General features: G+C 39.1%; 1 protein-coding gene and 1 pseudogene across 2 annotated transcripts in view; one reads left to right on the forward strand and one right to left on the reverse strand.

The window, feature by feature from the left end:
* Nucleotides 1-23,969, forward strand: part of PLEKHA8 (pleckstrin homology domain containing A8) — a 110,110-nt gene that overhangs the window by 83,933 nt on the left and 2,208 nt on the right. The gene's annotated exons all lie outside the window — the stretch shown is intronic.
* On the reverse strand, nt 13,925-16,412 carry LOC307191180 (protein FAM32A-like; annotated as a pseudogene). The gene has a single exon. The product of its transcript is annotated as a protein FAM32A-like (transcript).

Consider the following 23,969-nt stretch of genomic DNA (forward strand, 5'->3'; position numbering starts at 1 on the left):
TAATGAACCTCAATCCATTCCTTACACCACACAAAAAATAAATCAAGATCACACAACTGAACGTAAAAATTTTTAAAGTCTAAAGGTTCTATGAGGAAACTTAGGGCACTATCTTTGTGAATTCGGAGCAGACAAAGTTTCAAACGTATGTAAATCATATTTAAATTTTAGAAGTTATTAAAAACAAACAAACAAACATGTTCTAAGGAACAACAGTGTTAGAACAGCAGGGCCAACGTTACAAGGTCAGAAGAGCCAGACCAAAATGGTAAGTTCAGAAACATGAATTCCCTCAAATCAGTTAGAAAATATGCAGAACACAATAGAAAAAGTTACAAAGGCTATGACTAGATAATTCACAAATGAAGAAATAAAAATGGCTAAAAAAAAGGGGTTGGTGAGCATGGTTGCGTATATTTACTGGACATTCAGGGTTCTTCCTCCTGATACTGCTTATTCATACTTTTTGTCATTTTTCTCTTAGGTTGTTTATCTTGTTTTTTAAATTCTGGTTATATTGGTCATATGAGTAGCAAATATTTTTAATTCTGGTTATATTGGTCATATGAGTAGCAAATATCTTCTTTTGGTTAGTGGCTTGTCTTTTCACTTTGTATCTCATGGCTTTGTTATAAAACAAGTTTTTAATTTTAATATAATCAAATTATCATTTTTCCTTTATGATTAGTGCTTGTTGTGTTTGGTTTAGAAAATAAGTCCATATACAAATATCACCAGAACATCATTGATATTTTTCCCAATAATTTTATAATTTTTCACCTTTAGGCTTTTAAAATCATCCAGAGATTGTGTATGAGGTGTGGTTTGGATAAATGTTATCTTTTCCTTATGGATAGCCACTAGTCTTAGCACCACTGGAGCTATCCTTTTCCTGTAATTTAAATGCCACCACTATCATATATACATGAGTTTAATACTAGACTCTGTTCTATTCCATTTGTTTGATTGTCTCTCTCTGGACCAATACCACACTGTTCTTTAAAGAAAGTGATGAGTTTCCTCCACTACATACACACACACACACACACACCCCTTGTGTTTCCTCTTAAAAAGAGTTTTGGGGCTTCCCTGGTGGCGCAGTGGTTGAGAGTCTGCCTGCCAATGCTAGGGAACACGGGTTCGTGCCCCGGTGCGGTTAGATCCCACATGCCGCAGAGCGGCTGGGCTCGTGAGCCATGGCCGCCGAGCCTGCGCGTCTGGAGCCTGTGCTCCACAACGGGAGAGGCCACAACAGTGAGAGGCCCGTGTACCGCAAAAAAAAAAAAAAAGAGTTTTGGCTATTCTTCATCCTTTAATCTTCTGTAAGAATTTAAGGATCATCTTCTCAAGTTCTGAAAAATACCTTGTTAGAATTTTTATTATAATCATACTAACAGACTGATTTGGAGAGAAACTCCAATTGCTACAAAATTATATCTTCCCATCAATAAATATGGTTTATATTTCCATCTATTTAGGTGTTCTACTATTTTCTTCAATAAAGTTTAAAAACTTTTTTTAATAAATAAAGTTTTATAATTTTAGTGATAAAAATCTTGTGCATTTTTTGTTGTATTTATTCCTAGTACCTTATATTTTAGAGTTGCCTTTGAAAATCTATCTTTTTAAAAAATTACATTTTATAATTTTTGTTGCTGGTGAACAGCAGTGTTACTGATTTTACATATCTGTTTTGCCTTCAATAACCTTGATAAACCCTTATTTCTAGTAGTCTGTAGATTCTTTTGTATTTCAGTTTTTCCTTTTCAATCTTTATAATTTTTATTTCTTTTTCTTGTATTATCACACTAGTGAAAAACCCCAGTACAATGCTGAATAGAAGTGGTGATAGAACAAATCTCCATTGTTCCTGATCTGAAAGGGAATGCCTTCAGCATTTCACCATTATGTATAATTTTTGCTGTGTAATTTTGAAAATTGCTATAATTTTTGTAGCTACCATTTACCAGGCTAAGGAATTTGCTTTCTACTCTAGTTTGCTATGGATATTTGTGAAACAAGGTTGAATATTGTCAAAAGTTTTCCTGTATTTATTGAGATGATCATATGGTTCTCTGCTTTAACCAGTTAATATAATAAATCTTCTTAATAGACTTTCTAATTTTAATCATCTTTGCATTCCTAAGATGACTCCAACTTGGTAATGATATATTTTTAATAGGCATTTCTGGATTGATGTGACTAAATTTTATTTAGGATTTTTGCATCTATATTTGGAAGTGAGATTAGCCTTTAATTATTACTTTCTCATACCTTCCTTATCTGATTTTGCCATCAGAATTATTTTACTTCATAGAATGAGGTGAGCAGTGTTCCCTCATTTTGTATTCACTGGAACAGTTTGTTTCAGAAAACAATGATCTGTTCTTTGAAGTTTGTGTCTGGTAAAGTCTTCTGGGCTTAATGGGCTGTTTTATTCTTTCTTTCTTCCTTTTCTTTCTTGTTAAGAGAGGAAGGTGGATTTTAAAACTCCTGGTTCAAGTTATAAATCTAAGACAAAATTATATTTCTTCTTGAGTGGTTTTATTAAGTTGTATTTTTCTAAGAAACCATGCATTTTTTGTATATTTTCAATTTACTGGTTATGAATGTCAAGTACAACCATGCAAAAGTAACCCTGAGAGCTTACTCTGGGTAGACTGGACAAGAAGCAGGCTATGCCTGTACCACCTTCTCCTAGAGGGAGGGATCACACCCAAAATCAGCTTCCCACTGGATCAGTAGCTCCCTTCCTTTGGCAGGAGCACCTGCAGCTTCCCACAGCCCACACCCCCAACCCCAGGTTTCCAGGTGCTGGGCAACTGGCTTTCTCAGCAGCTGCTATAAACATCAAGCACTTGAACCCAGATCACTCTGCCAAGCAGTCGTTTGCTGCCCACTGATACACGCTTAGGTCCTGACATGACTCTCCATGCAGTGATGGGAAGACAGTGAACCACATTTCTCGTCTCTTCTGCTGACCCTTGTGTTGTCGGTTTCCCCCAATAGGGCCTGTTCCTTATCTCAAACTGTGTTACGTTGTGGAAGTCATCCTGAGCCCAGAGAACTTTCAGGTGGTGACAGTGAAGGAACCTACCTTGCACAGCAGTAGTACACAATAGTTCTTAGTATTAGGTTTACACCTCCACTGTTTATAGTTTATATCCTATGTGTCACTCCTAACTATTTATTTGTGCCTCCTCTACCGGCTCCCTGCCCCGTATCTCTAGATCAAGCGCACTAAAGGTTTGCCATGGTTCTGTTTTACTTTCGTTTTGGAATAATTTCAGATTTATAGGAAAGTTGCAAAGTTAATACGGAATTCCTGTATTATTATCACCCATCATCCCTAACGTTAGTACAAAGATTACTCAGACTTTACCAATTTTTTCATTGTGTTCCTTTTCTGTTCCAGGATTCTGTTTCAGGATCCAATCCAGGATAGCACATTGCATTTATCTCATCTTATTTAATTTTTCAAAATGCAATCATATTTACATACCATAAAGTTCACTCATTCAAAGTGCACAATTAAATGGTTTTTATCATATTTACAGAGTTACATAGTCCTCACCATAATCTAATCCTAAAAATTTTTTATCACCCTCAAAAATAACCCTGTGCTGGGCTTCCCTGATGGCGCAGTGGTTGAGAGTCCGCCTGCCAATGCAGGGGACACGGGTTCGTGCCCCGGTCCAGGAAGATCCCACATGCCGCGGAGCGGCTAGGCCCGTGAGCCATGGCCGCTGAGCCTGCACGTCCGGAGTCTGTGCTCCGCAGTGGGAGAGGCCACAACAGTGAGAGGCCCTCGTACCGCAAAAAAAAATAATAATAATAACCCTGTGCCCATTAAGCAATCATTCCCCATTCCTCCATCCTCCAGCCCTAGGGAGCAAGTAATCTGCTTTTTGTCTCCATGGATTTTCCTATTCTTAATCTTTCATATAAATAGAATTATACAATATTTGGTCTTTTATGACTGGCTTCTTTCACTTAGCATGTTTTTGAGATTCATCTATATTGTAGCATACATCAGTACTTTATTCTGCTTTATTTATTGCTGAAAAGTATTCTATTGTATGGATGTGCCACATTTTGTTTATCCATTCACCAGTTGATGGACATTTGGATTGTTTCCTTTCTTTGTCTGTTATGAATAATGCCGCTATGAATATTTGTGTACCAATATTTGTGTGGACAAACGTTTTCATTTCTCTTGGATATATATCTAGAAGCAGAATTGCTTGGTCCTATGGTAACTGGTAACTCCATATTTGACATTAAGCTGTTTTCTAAAGTGATTGCATCATTTTCTGATTTACCAGCCATTAATGAGGGTTACAATTTCTCCACATCTTCACCAACACTTGTTATTATTATTCTTTTATTACTATAGCCATCTTAGTGGGTGCACAGTGGTATCTCATCATTTTGATTTGCAAATAATTTGATTTCCCTAATGACTAATGACGTTAAGCATCTTTTCATACACTTACTGACCATTTGTATATCTTCACTAGAGAAATGTCTGTTCAAATCATTTGCCCAATTTTAATTGAGTTATTTATTTTTATATTATTGAGTTGTAAGAGCTCTTTATATATTCTGGATATAAGTCCCTTTCCAGATATATGACTTCCAAATGTTTTCTTGCAGTCTATGGGTTGTCTTTTCACTTTTTTGGTGTTATCACTTGAAACTCAGAATTCTTTAATTTTGATAAAGTCCAATTTATCAAAATTTTTATTTTATATAGGAAGTCATAGTCTATATACTTCTTATTTTATATAAGAAGTATATAAGAAGTCATAGTCTAAAATCATGAAGATTTACTCTTATGCTTTCATCTAAGAATTTTAGATTTTTAGATCTCTGATCCACTTTGTGTTAATTTTTTATATAATGTAAGATAAGGGTCCACTTTCATCCTTTTTCATGTGGATATCTAGTTGTCCCAGCACCATCTGTGGAAAAAACTATTCTTTCCCCATTGAATTTTCTTGGCATGTTTGTTAAAAATTGATTGACCATTAATATAACAGTTTATTAATGCCACACTGTCTTGATTTCCAGAGCTTTGTAGTAAATTTTGAAATTGGAAAGAGTAAGTCCCCCAACTTCATTCTTTTTTTTTTAAGATTTATTTTTTATTTATTGATTTATTTTTGGCTGCATTGGGTCTTAGTCGCAGCACGCGGGATCTTCCTTGAGGCATGCGGAATCTTTTTTTTTTTTTTTTTGAGGTTGGCCTCTCCCGTTGCAGAGCACAGTCTCCGGACGCGCGGGCTCAGCGGCCATGGCTCACGGGCCTAGCCTCTCTGTGGCCTGTGGGATCTTCCCGGACCGGGGCACGAACCCGTGTCTCCTGACTCGGCAGGCGGACTCTCAACCACTGCGCCACCAGGGAAGCCCCCCCAACTTCATTCTTTTTCAAGATTGTTTCGGCTATTCAGTGTCATCTTATTTTAACTTTTTTAAAAACAACTTTTGTTTTTTTTAATTCATTTCTGTTTTGATTTTTACTATTTCCTAGCTTCTACTTTTTGGGGTTTGTCATATTTGTTTTACAACTGGAAGATGGACGTTTCTCTTTTTACTTTTCAGGCTTTCTTCCTTTCTAATGTATGCAATTAAGGTCATAAGTGACTCAAGGTCTGCTTTAGCTGCATCCCACATGTATTATCATGTGTTATTGTCATTGTCCTTTAGTGATAAATATGTATTTATTTCCCTTAAAATCTCTTTCTTGACAAAGAAACTATTTAGAAGTGTGTTTTTAATGGTTTTTTTGAGTCATCTTGTTAACTAATTTCAAACTGTAGTACATTGTATTCAGAAAACCTTGACTTTTTTGGTATACACTGAGTCATGTAAATTGGGTTGTTCAAATCTTCCATATTCTGGTTTTGCCTGCCACATTCTAAATGTGAATTTGTCCATTTTTACCATGTCATTCTGTCAATTATGCTATATTATTTGGTGCTTAGAACATCAGAACTGTTGAATATTCCTGGTGAATTGTTCATGTTTTCATCTTGCAGTGACCTTCTTTATCTAAAAAATTTTTTAAATTTCAAAGTCTTTCTTGTCTAGTATCAACATAATTACTGTCTTCTGGCCTCTGTTGTTGCTACTGAGTAGGTGCTCTCAATTTTTTTTTTTTTTTTTTTTTTTTTTCTGTACGCGGGCCTCTCACTGTCGTGGCCTCTCCCGTTGCGGAGCGCAGGCTCCGGACGCGCAGGCTCAGTGGCCATGGCTCATGGGCCCAGCCGCTCCGCGGCATGTGGGATCTTCCCAGACCGGGGCACGAACCCGTGTCCCCTTCATCGGCATGTGGACTCTCAACCACTGCACCACCAGAGAAGCCCTCAATTTTTTAAAAATGTGTATTTACCTGGTATAATTTTTTTGCTATTTCATTTTTTTTTAGTCTTCCTGAGTTATTAGATTTTAAGTGTCCTTGTTATGAACAGCCTATGGCTGGGTTTTTGTGTCTGATATCTGAGTCTATTTTTAAATTCATGGATTTAGTATATAAACATTTAGAATATATATTATATATATACCGATACAATATATAACTATGTCTATGTCTATCCACTTCCATCTCTCTGTATATAGATCGTGATATAGTTTGATAGACAGTCTTCTAAGCACTTTACATATATTAACACATTTAATCCTCACAACACCCCATTGATGTAAGTACCATTAATATTCCCACTTTATAGAGGAGGGACCTGAGGCACAGAAATATTAAGTGACTCACCCCAATTGACATGATTGTGGAAAGCAGACTGAACATTACAGAGGAGATAATCCTGGAAATTCTAAGAGGCAGGCAAGGTCAAAGGATGGAAGGCATTCTTGGGAGACCAGGGTTTTCAGCTCACAGTAATCAAGAAATCAAGCTAATAGGTGGTACCGTCCAGCTAATGGGTGATAGGGCTGGGATTTGAACCTAGCAGTTTAGCTCCAGATTTTGTACTTGTAACGTCATGCAAAGTGCCTTTCATAGGACTTGTTCTTTTTTTCGTGGTTTTTTTTTTAAACAAACCCTTTTTTTAAAAAAATTTATTTATTTATTTTTGGCTGCGTTGGGTCTTCGTTGCTCCATGCAGGTTTTCTCTAGCTGCATCGAGCGGGGGCTACTCTTCGTTGCGGTGCGTGGGCTTCTCACTGTGGTGGCTTCTCTCGTTGCAGAGCACGGGCTCTAGGCACACGGGCTTCAGTAGTTGTGACTCACAGGCTCAGGCTCAGTAGTTGTGGCGCACGGGCTTAGTTGCTCCACGGCATGTGGGATATTCCCGGACCAGGGCTCGAACCCATGTCCCCTGCATTGGCAGATGGATTCTTAACCACTGTGCCACCAGGGAAGCCCCTTGGTGTTTTAATTACATCGTTCAGGCCTTTTAAGACTTATAAAGGTGATTATTTTACATTCTCTTTCAAATTGTCATTCTAGATGTGTCACATATATACAGTGGAATATTACATCAGATCATGCCACTCCTGTACTCAAACAAACAAACAACAAAAACAAATTGTCATTCTATTATGCAGAGTTTTAGGGAATCTTTTGGTGCTATTTATGTGTCTGCTGACTCTCATGGAGGATTTTGTCCTGCATTTCATCATTTTAGTTTGTGAGCTCCTCTTTAGAGAAGGCTGTTTTACTGTGAGACTCCCCTGTGGCTTGGTTTTGGGGTGTATCTCTCAAGAGCTGCTTTGTGTTTGCTACGGAGAGATCACCATATCTGGACCAAGTTTTTGGTCATTTTATCACCTTGAAGGTCATTTAGAATCATGGTTCCTGGATCATCTGCAAATTTAAACCTCCAAAGTTGGAGTAGAAACAAACCTGGAGATTTTGTTTCTCAGATGGACATTTTTCCCACCCAGAGAAAAGCATACAAATACCTTTTTGTCTCTCTGCCAGTGGATTGACATTTTTCCTAATCTACTCTTTCAATGAGAGTACAGCCCTTTAAAAACTGCTTTATTCAGGGATCCAGGTCCCAATCCCAGTTGCAGCAGCAACTCACATCCTTGCCACTGACTTTCCTATTTCTAACTGACACACCTGGGCCTTCCCTTCTCTCTTAATAGTTCACTAAGGGATTTAAAATAACTTTTGATATATATATATATATATATATATATATATATATATATTTTTTTTTTTTTTTTTTTTTTTTGCGATACGCGGGCCTCTCACTGCTGTGGCCTCTCCCGTCGCAGAGCACAGGCTCCGGACGCACAGGCCCAGCAGCGATGGCTCACGGGCCCAGCCACTCCATGGCATGCGGGATCCTCCTGGACCAGGGCACGAACCCACGTCCCCTGCATTGGCAGGCAGACTCCCAACCACTGCGCCACCAGGGAAGCCCACTTTTGCTAGATTTTATCAAGCATTTCTAGACAATGTGGCAGGAGAGCTTTCAGATTATCATTTCCCCTCATCTTATCTTATGAGATTGGAAGTCCCATTTCACTCTTTAAAGAAGGATGATGTTAATTATTTTCTCTTGATAAGAGTAATGAAAAATTGGGGCCACATGTTAAAATGTTAGGAGGAAAATGTAAACTACCCATGATACCACTACCTAGAAGTGATCATTGTTTACTGCTTCCATCTTTTATTCTTATATGTGTCTAGATACACATATATGTGTATGTGTGTATATATATATATATGAATAACTGGATTCATATGTGTATATCTGTTTACTACTTTTTTCATGTGATATTATATTTTATTATATCATTAAAATTCATTAAATTTACTTTTCTGTACCCCGTGACCTGGAAGTAACAAAGGGGATACTTACTCTAAGACCCCTATAATCCTAACTGATAGATGCATTGCATTTAAAGCATGACAATGTTGTGTCTCTCCCATAGAGCTGATTCTCACTGACTATTCTGAATAAGTTGATTATATTGTCTGGTCTCCAATTTGCTGCAACTAAATCTTAGATGCTCCCCCATTCTAGCTTTCTTGTTAGAAAATTGCTCTCTTAGTGAAGCTTGGAATGCCTGAAGTGGTCCCAACACAGTTGCTATATAAGGGCTGTGAGAGAACAGAATTTAATGGCAAGTTTCTCCATGGGCCAGGGTATAAAGATGGTTTGAAACCAAAGTTGGGGAATGATAAGCATGCGTGATGGAATGGCATTCCTCTTCTCTCTTTCTAAAAGCAGCCTGGCTTCAGGAGAATGAGCGTTGGGTTTCACGTGGTCTTGCAAATGCAGGTCTAACTTTGGCTCACCCTTTCCATGTGCCCACCAGTATCTGTGCACCAAGTGACACAAGGATTGTGGAAAGCAGGTGGAACATTACAGAGGAGATAATCCTGGAAATTCTAAAAGGCAGACAGGGTCAAAGGATGGAAAGCATTCTTGGGAAGCCAGTGTTTATCCAGCTCACAGTGATCAAGAAATCAACGCAAACCCATGCAGCCCGACAAAAATGTGCATTTCCTGTAAGTTACTCCTTGGCCCTCCCCAGTTAAGTCACCACTATGCAGTATCTTAGCCAAATGGATTTGAGTTCCAAATTAGGTTCTTAAAACTCAGATTAGTTCCAATTTAGGCTCTTGAAATTTATAGTAGAAACAATAGTCTTAAAATCTAACACTTTTGATTTACAACAGCCAGGATTTTTGAAATAAAAAGGAATTTCAAGTTTCCAAAGACTCTCCCCCCAAAAGATCAATGCACAAGGTTATTTTGTAAGCAAGACATTAGAAAGAAATCAGAAGAATAACTACAAGGCTCTACTTCCTGCAGATTAAAGATTGTTCAGATTTTGTCAAAACCATTTTTATTAAAAATAAAAAGATATAAAAAGATTTGGATGCTAGTGAGTTCCTAAAAGGGGCACAAAAGTGTCTGACAGTGAGCAAAGAGCTGTAGAGGGCTGTGGTGCAGAATCAGGTGACTGGAGAGTGGCTGCAAGGACATGATGACCCCAGAGCAGATGGAATGCATCGAACCACGGTTACACCTCTCTCCAGGGAGGTGAGCATGGGCTAAGTGCCTCCTCTTGTTGGCAAGAAGGATGCCCAAGAAGTCTGGAGATGACACTATGGTGAGAAGGAAATGTGTGAAGATACCCTGAATTGAGTGAAACCTAAAATGCCCAAAAAACGCTAAAATGACTGAGTTTACCTGAAGCTGAACTTGATTGCTTTTCCGCCATCAGGTGGAATGAGAACTCAAATGTAATTATGTTACAGGAAATAAAGTTCAGTCACTTGCTCACTGGAGTTTGGTGGCCTGTGAAAATCTTGCCCACCAAACTCCGAGAAGCGACCTGAGGGAATTTATTATAAGTCTGTAGGTGGGTGTCTCATGGAATCCAAGGGAAAATGTGTGAGCTGGGCTCAGAAAATACTAGAACCAAGTACTGGAAAACCACTGGGGTTTCTTCTAGGCTCTCATTGCTGCTTCTTTCTGCACATCTACTTCCCTCTTCTCTCTCTGAGGACCAACTTTCTGCACTCCCCCATCCATATGCCAGAATGTAGTGGCATCAAGATTCTAAATTACGTGACATGGTTCTAACCACTTACAGATTCTAACTTTCTGCCTCTCGGTCTCAATTCCAAATTCTTACACAAGAATGTAATTGGCCCACTTTAATCCCATGTCTGTCTCCCTCAATTCAATGAGCAATGACCTGAAGGCTGTGCCTGTGGTACGAACATGACTGCTGTGGTCCATCACCCTGGTTCAGCGTGCAGTCCTCAGGGAGCTGGAAATGGCTGTGAGCTGGGAAGACAGGATGATGACTCATTCACTGTGAGGCTTGTGCCTCACTCCTCCCATCTACAAAGTAGGAGGAATAATATCTGTAATATCCCTACTTCTAAATGAAGGCAAAGAGAGCTAACATTATTAACTTCTCTCCAGGTACCAGACATTGTAGTACGTTAACCAGGTTATCCTAGCTCATCCTAAAAACAACCTAAGAGATGAGCGTTTTAATTTCCATCTTTCCAGATAAGGAAATTGATGTTCACAGAGGTTAAATCTCATAGCTAGTGAGGGGCAGAGCTCAGATCTGAGCCCAGACAGAACCAGTGCTGCAGCGGAGGAAAGAGCTATTTATTAAGATTGAGATAATGTCTGAAAGCTGCGCATTACGTTCTCAGCTATTAATAAATTGCCTGGGACAGGATCTTGCATGGAGTAAATGCTCAGAATTAAAAGTCTCATTAATAAGAGCACCTGACTCTTCAGTTGCAGCGGACGTCTTATCATGAAGTGTTTGGCTCACATTAACCCACCAAACACCTCTACAAAGTGGGCACCCATCTGCCTTAAGAGATTTCTGCCAAGACACGTTTTATTAAAAGTGAAAAGGGAGATGAAAACAGAAGCCAATACCGATTTTCATTGTAATTGACCTTCAGCCACCATTTGGTGCAATGGATCAAATTGCTTCTAAAGCTTCCATTGCTGTGTCATGTTGAGGTGTGAATCTGCCTTCTTAGGGGCCTGTTGTCAGAGTCTTTAGAATGTATCCATGTGCTCTGATCTTCTGACCTCCTAAAGCTAAATAGAACTCTTGTTGATTGGTGCTGAGCTCACACGAAGCCCAGACTCTGCTTGTAAATGTTTGCCAAATGAAAGATTTGTCAGCAGGCAATGATTAAATCACCTACTGTGTTCTCAGCCCTGAGAATATTAAACCTCTAAGGTACAATCCATGCCTCTGAGAGTAAACAATCTTTTCTGTGCAATCAAAAACCTAAGAACTTAGTTATTAGAGAAAGGCAACTCGAAACCACCTTGAGATTCCCTCTTCATACTCACTAGGTTAGCTGTAGTCAAAAAACGGAAAAGGAATGTTGGCCACGATGTGGAGAAATTATAACCCTCATCATGTAACCCTGGTGAGAATGTGAAATGGTGCGGCCGCTCTGGAAAACATTTTGACAGTTTCTTAATAAGTTAAACATAGAATTATCATATGACCCAGCAATTCCATTCCTGGGTGTATACCCAAAAGAATTGAAAACAGGTGTTCAAACAAGAGCTCGTACACAAATATTCACAGCAGCACTATTCACAATAGCCAAAAGGTGGAAACAACCCAAATGTCCATCAACTGATGAATGGATAAAAATATGTGGCATATCTGTACTAAATGGAAGAAGCCAGACATGAAAGACCACACATATTATATGATTCCATTTCTATGAAATCTCCACATTTATTTCTCTCTATATATAATATAAATATTTATTTATAAATAACTATAAGAGGTATGACCAGAAATGAGGGTATCAGTATGAAATGCCTTGTGATTCCACCTGGGCATTCCGTCAGATGGCCTTTCTTCTAAGAGGTGGGATCAGAACATATTAGCTTGGGAGCTGCTGTTGGAAATTGATCCATCTGGTTTTCTAATTGAGTTCAGAAAAGAAATACCACCAGATCCACATATTGATTATCAGAATCCTCATTGCCAAATATATATAAATCATACAAGACACTAAAACTGTTTGTGTTATACTTTTGGTTACACTTCCCACTGTGTTTTTTTTCCCTACTGCGTTTTTAAAATGGTGTTATTATGACTCATGCTCAGTTTCCTCTACTCTATGAATCCATCCCCTTCCAAGAAGTTTTTTTTTTAACTCATGTTTATCTATCTAAAAGCCTTATAGTTGTAAAGTTCTTTCTTTTTCCTTTTTAAAAAATTGAGATATAATTGACATTTAACATTATGTTAGTTTTCGGTGTACAACATAATTATTTGATTTCTGTATATACAAGTGTTGTGAAATGATCACCACAATAAGTCTGGTGAATATCATTCACCACATGTAGCTACAATTTGTGTGTGTGTGTAATGAGAACTTTTAAGCTCTACTCTCTTAGCAGCTTTCAAATATACAATACAGTATTATTAACTGAAGCCACCATGCTGTACATCCCCAGGACTTATTTATTTTATAACTGGAAATTTGTACTTTTGACCACACTTTGACCCATTTCACCCACTCTCCCCCCCCACCTCTGGCAACCACCAATCTGTTCTTAGTATCTATGAGCCGTTTTACTTGTTTTTTTTGATTCAGCATATTAGTGAGATCATATGGAATTTGTCTTTCTTTGTCTGTCTTATTTCACTTAGCATAATGTCCTCAAGATCCATCCAATGTGGTCAAAAGTGGCAAGAGGTCCTTCTTTTTCATGGCTGAATAAAATTCCATTGTGTGTATATATTCGTCTGTGTGTGTATGACATCTTTTTTATCCATTCTTCCACTGATGGACACTTAGACTGCTTCCATGTCTTAGCTATTATAAATAATGCTGCAATGAACATGAGGGTTCATATATCTTTTCAAGTTAGTGTTTTCATTTTCTTCAGATAAATACCCAAAAATGGAGTTGCTGGATCATATGGTAGTTCTATTTTTAATTTTTCAAGGAACTTACATGCTGTTTTCCATAGTGGCTGCACCAATTTACATTCCCACCAACAGTGTACAGAAGTTCCTTTTTCTCTACATCCTCTCTGACATTTGTTATTTCTTGTTGAGTTCTTCTTTCTTAACAATAGTACCTTGCACTTGTCGGTAAAAAAAAAATTAGCCTAACTGTTGAAATAGATACCTTTGGGGGTGTCTTCCCAGTTCAGTACCCCCATTTCATTGAGAACATCTCCATCTCCATGAGGCAGCCATGTTTATGATTGATGACCCTGCTTTGCTGGCCACGAATGGACACCTGACCTGAGGTGAGGCAATCAGACTTGGAGGTGAGCTTCAGGGATGATTGTGTTGTGCCTTTTAGCTGGAATGAGGGTTATGGAAACTGAAGAGCAGAAGCTGCCATCATGGAAAACCATTCTCATCCACATGCCGGGAGAAGCAGAGAAAGTAGACATTTACAGAGGAGAACGGAACAGATGTGCAAAATATAGGGAAAAGGGGGAAAAAAATGATCTGGTTAGAGAGAGAGAGAGAGAGCAAGAGGGAGGTAGGAAGGAAGAGGGAGAGACAGAGACTGAGAGAAAATAATAGTTCCTGGTAGTTTTGTAGTTCCTGCTGCTTGGCTTTCGTGATGTCCACTTCTGTCCTTGGGTTCTGTGAGATACTCCGGATTTTTGTACAAAGTTCTCCTGACTTTTTTTTCTTTCGCTTAACTTAGCTTGAATACGTTTCTGTTATTGACTAGGACTACTAGAACTTACTTCTACATCTTGTTTTGAGCCCCCAGACAGACAAATAAACCTTGATTCTTTCTGAATTAATGAAACACATTTATAGACATTTAAGTCTGGAATCATCTAATCCAACCCATTCATTCTATACCACAAAATACTGGTGTTTGAGGAAGTGAAATTGCCTGCCCAAGGTCACACAGTTAGGAGGTGGCAGAGCAGAAGCAAAACCAAGGTATTTTGAATATCAGTTTAGTGTTCTTTTTGCTAAACAAGGCTGCCTTTTCTTTATTTTAATAACTTTTTTGTTTTATTCTGCCTTTCACATATGACAGTCCCAAACCCAACACTTGGTTTTTCTTTTTTGACTTTCTTATTCTTTCAGCATCTATGTCAACACACTTTCTCCCAATAGCACATGCAATTTGATCTTCATCTGGTGGGTACACATAGGCCCTCAAAGATCCTGGCTCTCCAGCATGGGAACCTCAGTCCTTCCTTTCAACTGTACCCATGTCTGTTGGTTCTGGAGCTCTGCATTGGTCCCATCACACCTGAGGTGTCCTGAGGCCAGGAACGCCAAACATGTTATGTGCCAACTCTGAATAAATACGGGGAGCTGCTTGGAGCCCAGGGTGGAGGGTAGGAAGGCAGGTTGGGTCTGGGTTCCATTACAAAGGATTCTGTGCTCAACTGGCAATGTCTGCCATGGCAACACCCACTAGACATGTCTGGAATGGGGACATTGGGGGAAGAGGCTACACACTGGCCACAGCTTCAGAAAGGGACAAGATGTACGTTCCATCCTTGCCTTAGGTGGTTGTTCTGTTTCCCAGGCCACATTGTCTCAGTGGCCAGGTGGCTGAGGAGGTAGTCTGAAGGCCACGAAGCTACAAGTGGCTTCCCTGGACCCTGGACGGGAGAGCATGAGCCCCAAGCTAGAGGGAGCTTGGAAAGGCAGCCCCTGCAGGGCCCTACAGCGGTCTGCATGCTGCAGGCCACGCTGGCATTAGCCCCTTGTCTCTGGAGTTGGTTTCATCTAGGCAAAGCCAGCTGGCTGGCTGTCAAAGAGTCAGATGCAACTCGGGGGTAAAAACACTTTTCCACAGCACTTACACAGAAATAACCTTAATCTCTGGGTAAACTTTCCAAGCTAAAAGCTTTCTCTTCTACGTCCTACCGAGAAATCAAAATAGAGTAAAAGGACAGTCTTACTTTAATCAAGTTCCAGAATGAGGACATAACAGTTTTGAAAAGCACTGTCTCAAGCAGAAGACGTAAGGATGGGTGTAAGAGAATATTTCTAGAAAATGCCAAAGGCACCAAACATAATCCCAACTTTGCCTCGATGCTACTCCGTACCCCGGATGGGGAGGCTCCTTTGTTCAGCTAACTTTGGGAATGTCATAGTGCTCCGTGAGTGTGTCCAGGTGTCTGTTGAAGTCTTCTACTGTCTGCTTGTGGGTTTTGGATGCTTTCTTCAGGATCCTTTCCATTTGCCATTTCTCCCGCTTCTTCTCAGAGGCCACCTGGGCCAGTGTCCGCTTGTCCAGGCTGCGCCACTTCTCCTCCTCGTTCTTTTTGCTTGTTCCCATCGCTTACAGGAGTTTCACCTTGCCTTTGTTCTTTTTCTTCTTCCGCTTAGTCACTCTGAGCTCTGCCATGCCTTTCAGCTTCAGGGGCTCCTTTTGGATCTGCTCGTAGGCCTCCATGGCGCCCTGCTGAAGTTTCAAGACTGCCTTTTCATGAAAACAGTGAGCATCGTGCTTGGGGCAGAGAACACCTGCTCCCTATTCTAAATGATCACAGGGGTGGGCAGGTGGTCCAGGCTGAGCATTTGGAGTATCCCAGACCTCTGGAGTCAGCTATTGGCCCAGGGATGGGCTTCTGCTCCAAGTAGAGCTACTTAAGGAACTTTTAGGGAGAATAATCAGATACTAAAAGAGATGATCTGAATCTCCATTTTCTGAGCTGTTAGACACTAAAGATCATGTGAGCTTAGTGCTGCTAGGGACTTTCTTTTCGTCATGAGAAGGCAGACGGCTCTGAAGAACAAGGCCAGCTCAGAGGAAAACAGAACCAAGAGATGAAAAGAGACAGATGCCCAGTGACTTTATTTGAGCAGCTAGAGTCAACCATGCCAAAGTTATTCCACTCCTAAACTTTTCAGTTACCTGACCCCGTGTATTTCCTTTTTGCTTAAGCTGGTTTGGCTTTCTGGTATATGCAACCAGGTAAGTTAGAATACCAAAATGTGGACTAGTAACCACTATTTAATTGTATATACTTTGCTTCTTATTTTCATATGCTACAGAGAGGATACATCTTTGGGTCATTATAAATGGAAGTTGATTATTGTGATTTAAAGTTTAATTAGTATGAGTTATTGGGACTTCCCTGGCAGTCCAGTGGTTAAGACTCCATGCTCCCAATACAGGGGGCACGTGTTTGATCCCTGGTCAGGGAACTAAGATCCCGAATGTCGTACAACACAGCCAAAAAAAAAAGAGTTATTGAGGCTACGCTAGGAATAATAGCGACAAAGAAATAAAACTGTATGTGCTTTTTAAAAATTGAGGTATAGTTGATTTACAGTATTACATGTTTCAGGTGTACAACATAGTGATTCACAATTTTTAAAGTTTATACTCCATTTAGAGTTATTATAAAATATTGGCTGTATTCCCTGTGCTGTACAATACATACTTATAGCTTATTTATTTTGTACATGGTAATTTGTACCTCTTAGTCCCCTTCCTCTATCTTGCTCCTCCTCCCTTTCCTTTCCCCACTGATGATAACCACTAGTTTGTTCTCTTATCTGTGAGTCTGTTTCTTTTGTGTTATGTTCACTAGCTTGTTTTGTTTTTTAGCATCCACATATAAGAAATATCATACAGTATTTGTCTTTCTCAGTCTGACTTATTTCACTAAGCATAATACCCTCTAGGCCCATCCATATTGCTGCAAATGACAAAATTTCATTCTTTTTTATGGCTGAGTAGTATTCCACTATATATATATATACACACCACATCATCTTTATCCATTCATCTGTTGATGGACACTTAGGTTGCTTCCATACCTTGGCAATGTAAATAGTGCTGCTGTGAACATTGGGGTGCATGTATCTTTTCAAATTACTGTTTTTGTTTTCTTCAGATATATACCCAGGAGTGTAATTGCTGGGTCATATGGTAGTTCTATTTTAAATTTTTTGAGGAACCTCCATAATGTTTTCCATGGTGACTGCACCAATTTACATTCCCACCAACAGTGTTCTCGGGTTCCCTTTTCTCCACATCCTCACCAACATTATTTGTAGACTTTTTGATGGTAGCCATTCTGACAGATGTGAGGTAATAGCTCATTGTGGTTTCGATTTGCATTTCTCTGATGGTATATGATATTGAGCAGTTTTTCATGTGCCTGTTGGCCATCTGTATGTCTTCGTTGCAAAAACATCTATTCAGGTCTTCTGCCCATTTTTATTGTTATTATTTTTAAAATTATTTATTTATTTATTTGGCTGCACTGGGTCTTAGTTGTGGCGTGTGGGATCTTTAGTTGTGGCGTGTGGGATCTTTAGTTGCGGCATGCACGTGGGATCTAGTTCCCTTACCAAGGATTGAACCCGGGCCCCCTGCATTGGGAGCATGGAGTCTTACTCCTGGATCACCAGGGAAGTCCCCTTCTGCCCATTTTTAAATCAGGTGGTTTGTTTTTTTGATGTTGAGTTGTATGAGCTATTTATACATTTTTGGATATTAACCCCATATCAGTCATATCATTTGCAAATTCTTTCTCCTATTCAGTAGGTTGTCTTTTCATTTGTCGATGGATTCCTTTGCTGTGCAAAAAGTTTTAAGTTTAATTAGTTCCCATTTTTAAATTTTTGCTTCTGTTTCCTTTGCCTTAGGTGACAAATTGAAAAAACATTGCTATGATTTCTGTCAAAGAGTGTTATGCCTATGTTTCCTTCTAGGAGTTTTATGGTTTCTGGTCTCACATTTAGGTCTTTAATCCATTTTTAGTTTATTTTTCTATATGTTGTTAGAAAATATTCTAATTTCATTCTTTTATGTGTAGCTGTCCAGTTTTCCCAGCATCACTTATTGAAGAGACTGTCTTTTCTCCATTGTATGTTCTTGCCTCCTTTGTCATAGATTAATTGACCATAAGTGTGTGGGTTAAACACAGTATATCTTTCCATCTGTTTGTGTCATTTTCAATTTCTTTCATTAGTGTCTTATACTTTTCCTAGTACAGATATTTTACCTCCTTAGGCAGGTTTATTCTTAGGTATTTTATTCTTTTTGATGCAATTGTAAATGAGGTTGTTTCCTTAATTTCTCTTTCTGATAGTTCATTGTTAGTATATAGAAATGCAACAGATTTCTCTATATTAATTTTGTATCCTGCAACTCTACTGAATTCATTGATGAGCTCTGGTAGTTTTTTTGGTGGCATCTTTAGGATTTTCTATGTATAGTATCACGTCATCTTCAAACAGTGACAATTTTATTTCTTCCTTTCCAATTTGGATTCCTTTTATTTCTTTCTTGTCTGATTGCTGTGGCTAGGACTTCCAAGAAGACTATGTTGAATAAAAATGGCAGGAGGGGGTATCCTTGTCTTGTTCCTGACCTCAGAAGAAATGCTTTCAGCTTTTCACCACTGAGTATGATGTTAGCTCTGGGCTTGTCATACGTGGCCTTTACTGTGTTGAGGTAGGTTCCCTCTATGCCCACTTTCTAGAGAGCTTTTATCATAAATAGATGTACAACTGTAGATGTGCTTTTGTTTTCCAAGGAAAAGGAATAAATTTATCCTAAGGCAGTACTTCTTGGACTTTTTTTGTTTGTTAGTTTCTGGGCCCCTTTGTACACTCATGATTTATTGAGGGCCCCAGCGACTTTTGTTTATGTGGGTTATAACTTATCGACATTTACTGTATTAAAGGTGGCAACTGAGAACTTTTAAAAATACATATTGATTCATTTGCCAACAGCAATGATTAATGCACTGCATGTTAACATAGATAACATCTTAGTGTTATAATAAAATTAGTTTTGACCTTGCAGCCCCCTAAGATCTGTTCTAAAGTAAAATGTCAGTCTGTTTCAGAATAGGAAAATGGATAATGAAAGACAGAACTTGGAAATTACATTTTATTTGCCTTAGTTTCTAATACTCGAGTCTGAAAAGTAGCTCTGTAATGTGTTAAAATCTTAGCAAAGTTTGCCCAATTTTGGTAGGCTTGTTGCCTTGATTTACTGAGTAATGCCTCAGCCTACAATGTAAAGGTTATCATTACCTGCTGTGTAACCAAAGATTCTGGGTTTTACCAGAATAATTTCCTGTGCTTTATGTTGACTTCACTATATTCTTGATTATTTAAGGAAGAAAAAGAACCAAGGTTCTTCACTTGTGAAAGAACATAGATTTTTAAAAATCCTGCTACCATCTATGTTTATTGTGACTCTAATTAAATAGGTAATCAATTATTGTTTCTAAGTCATCCATGATCCCATCTTAATTAAGTATCCAAATATCTTCTGATAAGTTTTTTATTTTCATTTCCCCAAAAATTAGATCTTAAATTTAGAAAAAGTAAAATAAAATCAGGATTCGGGGTGGGGGCATTCTTTAATTGTAATTTAAATGTTTAAAAAAATCTTTTTATTGTGGTAAAATATATATAATATAAAACTTACCATTTTAGCCATTTTAAAGTGTACAGAAAATCAAGATGTCTTTTACATCTAAAACAATCTTGAGGTTCCCTAGAGGGTCCCTGGAAGTCACAAAGCCTTGTTCTTTCACCTTGTAAAAAGAGAGGCGCTAGATTTGTTTAATGCATTACTATTGTAGGACTTGCATGAGTAGAGCTGTCAGATCAGAAGAGGAGCTCAGCTTTCCCTAGGTTAAACTTGTACAGATAAACTATTGTTAATATAAATATTGCAGAAATGGTACGCTTTCCAGGAAATCCCTGGAGATTTGTCAATGCCCTGTCTGTCCGTGTTCTGTTGTTTTTGTTTGTTTGTTTGTTTTGCGGTACGCGGGCCTCTAACTGTTGTGGCCTCTCCCGTTGCGGAGCACAGGCTCCGGACGCGCAGGCTCAGCGGCCATGGCTCACGGGCCCAGCCGCTCCGCGGCATATGGGACCTTCCCGGACCGGGGCACGAACCCGTGTCCCCTGCATCGTCAGGCGGACTCTCAACCACTGCGCCACCAGGGAAGCCCCCGTGTTCTGTTTTTATCCTCAAGGAAAATACTGATCAAAACTCTTATGAAATAGGTGTGTCGTGTTTTCCTGTGTTTATCAGAGTCCTGGCAATACTTTGCCTGATGACATTCGACAACAGTATAGTTATACAACAGTGTAGTCTCAATCATAATTTCAGTAATTAACATGTTACCTTGGCCTGGCCATAGTCTTATTTCTTTAATTTGAACCTGGTGTCTACTGGTTTTCAAAATGGGAATGCACATCAAACTTACCTGTGGAGTTTTATAAAAAATACAGAGGTCTGGGCCCTACTCCTGAATCTCTTTACTTGCTATTCTTAGTATATTCTTGGTATATTATGTTTTATGATCATTACATTATATCTCAAGATTTTTCCTCCATAAAATTACGTTTCTCCATTTTAATGAATCAGATATCTTTGAATGTAAGCTCAATCATTATCCTTAAGGACAGGCTTTTTTTTGCCAGGGGGGTGACGTTATTATCTTTCTTTGGCATGCTACAGAAACAACCAAATTTCCTTGTGGGTTGCATTATTATTAGGCACCCCTCATCAGACCTTTCACATTTGAAGGTTACTAGTTATAAATTAAACATAGCCATTTTAAGTCTCTGCCATCTACAAGTAGTTTTTATTTTACTCTGATGCTTGCCTGAAGGCTTTGCTGTAAGCTACAGCCCAATTTTTTTTTTAAATAAATTTATTTATTTATTTATTTTTGGCTGCATTGGGTCTTCATTGCTGCACACGGGCTTTCTCTAGTTGCGGCGAGCGGGGGCCACTCCTCGTTGCGATGCGCAGGCCTCTCATTGCAGTGGCTTCTCTTGTTGCAGAGCACGGGCTCTAGGCGTGCGGGATTCAGCAGTTGCGGTACATGGGCTTATTTGCTCCACAGCATGTGGGATCTTCCCACACCCGGGCTCAAACCCATGTCTCCTGCATTGGCAGGTGGATTCTTAACCACTGTACCATCAGGGAAGTCCTGCTACAGGCCAATTTTGTCTTCAACCGAGAAGGATGGTCTCAGAGTCTTTTCTCAGTATAGAAAAGGACTGTACCAGGTACTTCAGGCTATCAGTGCTTTAAAACTTAGCCTCTAGTGTACATGCTTCTGAGCTGGCATCTCTTAGATAACTTTCATACCATACCAGTGGACCAAATCAAGATCTCCAGGACTGTTTTTAGTCAAGAGGACTACAAACCCAAGGCTCAGAGAATAAGAATTAATTACATAAGACTGAGTGAACTGATGAGGAAAATTTCACTGTGGTTATTTTTTTGGAATGTTGATTTTATTTCAGTGTTCTATATTCTGGTTGTATAAATAAACCCTTTTCTTTCTTCTTAAGCTATTTGTAACCTATAAAATTTAGTAGGTTCTGCTTTTGTAAACTGAAATGGAACATTTAAAAATTATATTTGATCACCACTGATCTCACAGAATTCAGAAACTCTTACTGATTCTCCATGCTTTTCATGGCAATATAATTATTTGCCAAGATTCAGAAAGAATCTCTTCTCCTTACCAGAATACAATTGAATGAGTTGATTGTACAACCAGGGCCTTTCCTGGAGTGCCATATTTGAGAATGATGCTTATTTCATCAGATATGACCAACCGCTTTTAGGGAGCTAAGGTTGACGTGGCTTATGGCGCTGACACTTACAAAGCCCTCCTAGGAAAACTGGGTGGTGTCTGGCTTATAGGATCCCAGCCTCACAGGAGGTGAGGAAGGTTACTTCCTGGCAGACCAGGAGCCTTAAGAAATTTGGAAGATTTTAAGAGGAAAGAAATTCACCCAAATTTATAGATACTGCAGGCATAATTTGATGGCAAGAATTTCCTAGCCATAGGAGAGCAAATCTTTTAAGAGATCATTCTGGGATTCCTTATGAAAACTTCAAGACAAAAATTAATTTTGTAGTTGGTCAAATTACTCTGTGGACCTGGATCTTGCCAGTCAAACTTAAGAATAATCTTTCTGCGAGAGCTTCCCTGGTGGCACAGTGGTTAAGAACCTGCCTGCCAATGCAGGGGACACGGGTTCGAGCCCTGGTCCAGGAAGATCCCCCACGCTGTGGAGCAACTAAGCCTGTGCGTCACAACTACTGAGCCGGCACTCTAGAGCCCATGAGCCACAACTACTGAGGCCCGCGTGCCTAGAACCCGTGCTCCACAACAGGAGAAGCCACCGCAATGAGAGGCCCGCGCACCACAACAAGGACCCCCGCTCGCCGCAACTAGAGAAAGCCTGCGCACAGCAACAAAGACCCAGTGCGACCAAAAATAAATGATAAATAAATAATTTTTTTAAAAAAAGAGTAATCTTCCTTTGAGATTGTTATGATCATAGAAGGAGAGGGGACACTAGGGAACGTTGTGAAGGACTAACAGAGCAAAAGTTTCCCTGGTGTCTTCAATGGAAAATTAAGCATTGTTTGAGAGCACATCCCGCTGAGTTTTCAGGTTCTGTAGTTTGTGCCTTTCCTTGTCTTTGAGCTGTCTTATAGAAAACTGATAGCAATGCAAATAATTTTTCTCCGTCGATATAAAAATTGTGCTCAGTGAAATGTAATTGATTATCACCCTGTGGATATTAACCAATTTTGCATCTATTTGTGTATTCATTCCTGATTTAACTATAAAAGTGTAATACTTTGAATTCTCTTTTATAGCATCTTACTAGTTCCCTCACTAATTAAAGAGTTAAATAAAATCTTTGATGTTTTCTTCTCTATTTATATAAGCATCATGATATTATCTTTTAAAAACATTATCCTTTAACAGGAATTTGCCTGTTACATATTTTCCCAGTCCTTTGCTTTCACACTTCCTCTGTTATAACTTAAGTGTGTCTCTTATAAACAGCATATGGATGACTTTTGTTTGATTTATCCTGTCTGACAATCTATGTTCTCATCTGTGGGTTAAGTCCTTTCACATTGATTATGAGTACACTTAAACACTGGAATTATTTACTCCATCTTATTTTGTGTATATCATTCATTAGAATGATTTTTCTTGGCTTCTGTTTATTCCATTCCCGCCATCTGTTGGATCGATGGACTTTCTTTGGTCCCCATTTTCCTTTCTATTTGTTTGGGAGTTTCTCATTCTTTCTCTAATATTTAGTGGTTACCCTTATGGCAGAACCTGCTCGAGGTCTCTGCGATAGCGATTCTCCCTTTTTTCCTTAGCAACGAAACTGGGAAATAAACCTTGCTGAGAAACTACGTTTCTGAGTATCCCTCAAAGATAGAAGGGAAACAGTGTGTGAGAAGTTAGTTGGAACTTCTGGGAAGGCTCATTAAAAGAATAATGACAGTTGGCCTGTGTTCCTCTGTCCTTCCCTCCTTTGTCCTGCTTGGAATGTGGGTGTGACAGTTGGAACTCCAAAAACCATGATGCACCCTGAGGCAACTTTGAAGATGGAAGTCACACCCTAAGGATAGTAGGACAGAAAGAGCCCGACCCCTGATGACCAAGAAGTGGCCAAATCTGCCCTGAACTGCCCACCTCCACATTTCA

This window comes from Stenella coeruleoalba (assembly GCF_951394435.1).
Source record: "Stenella coeruleoalba genome assembly, chromosome: 9".
Taxonomy (NCBI): Eukaryota; Metazoa; Chordata; class Mammalia; order Artiodactyla; family Delphinidae; genus Stenella; species Stenella coeruleoalba.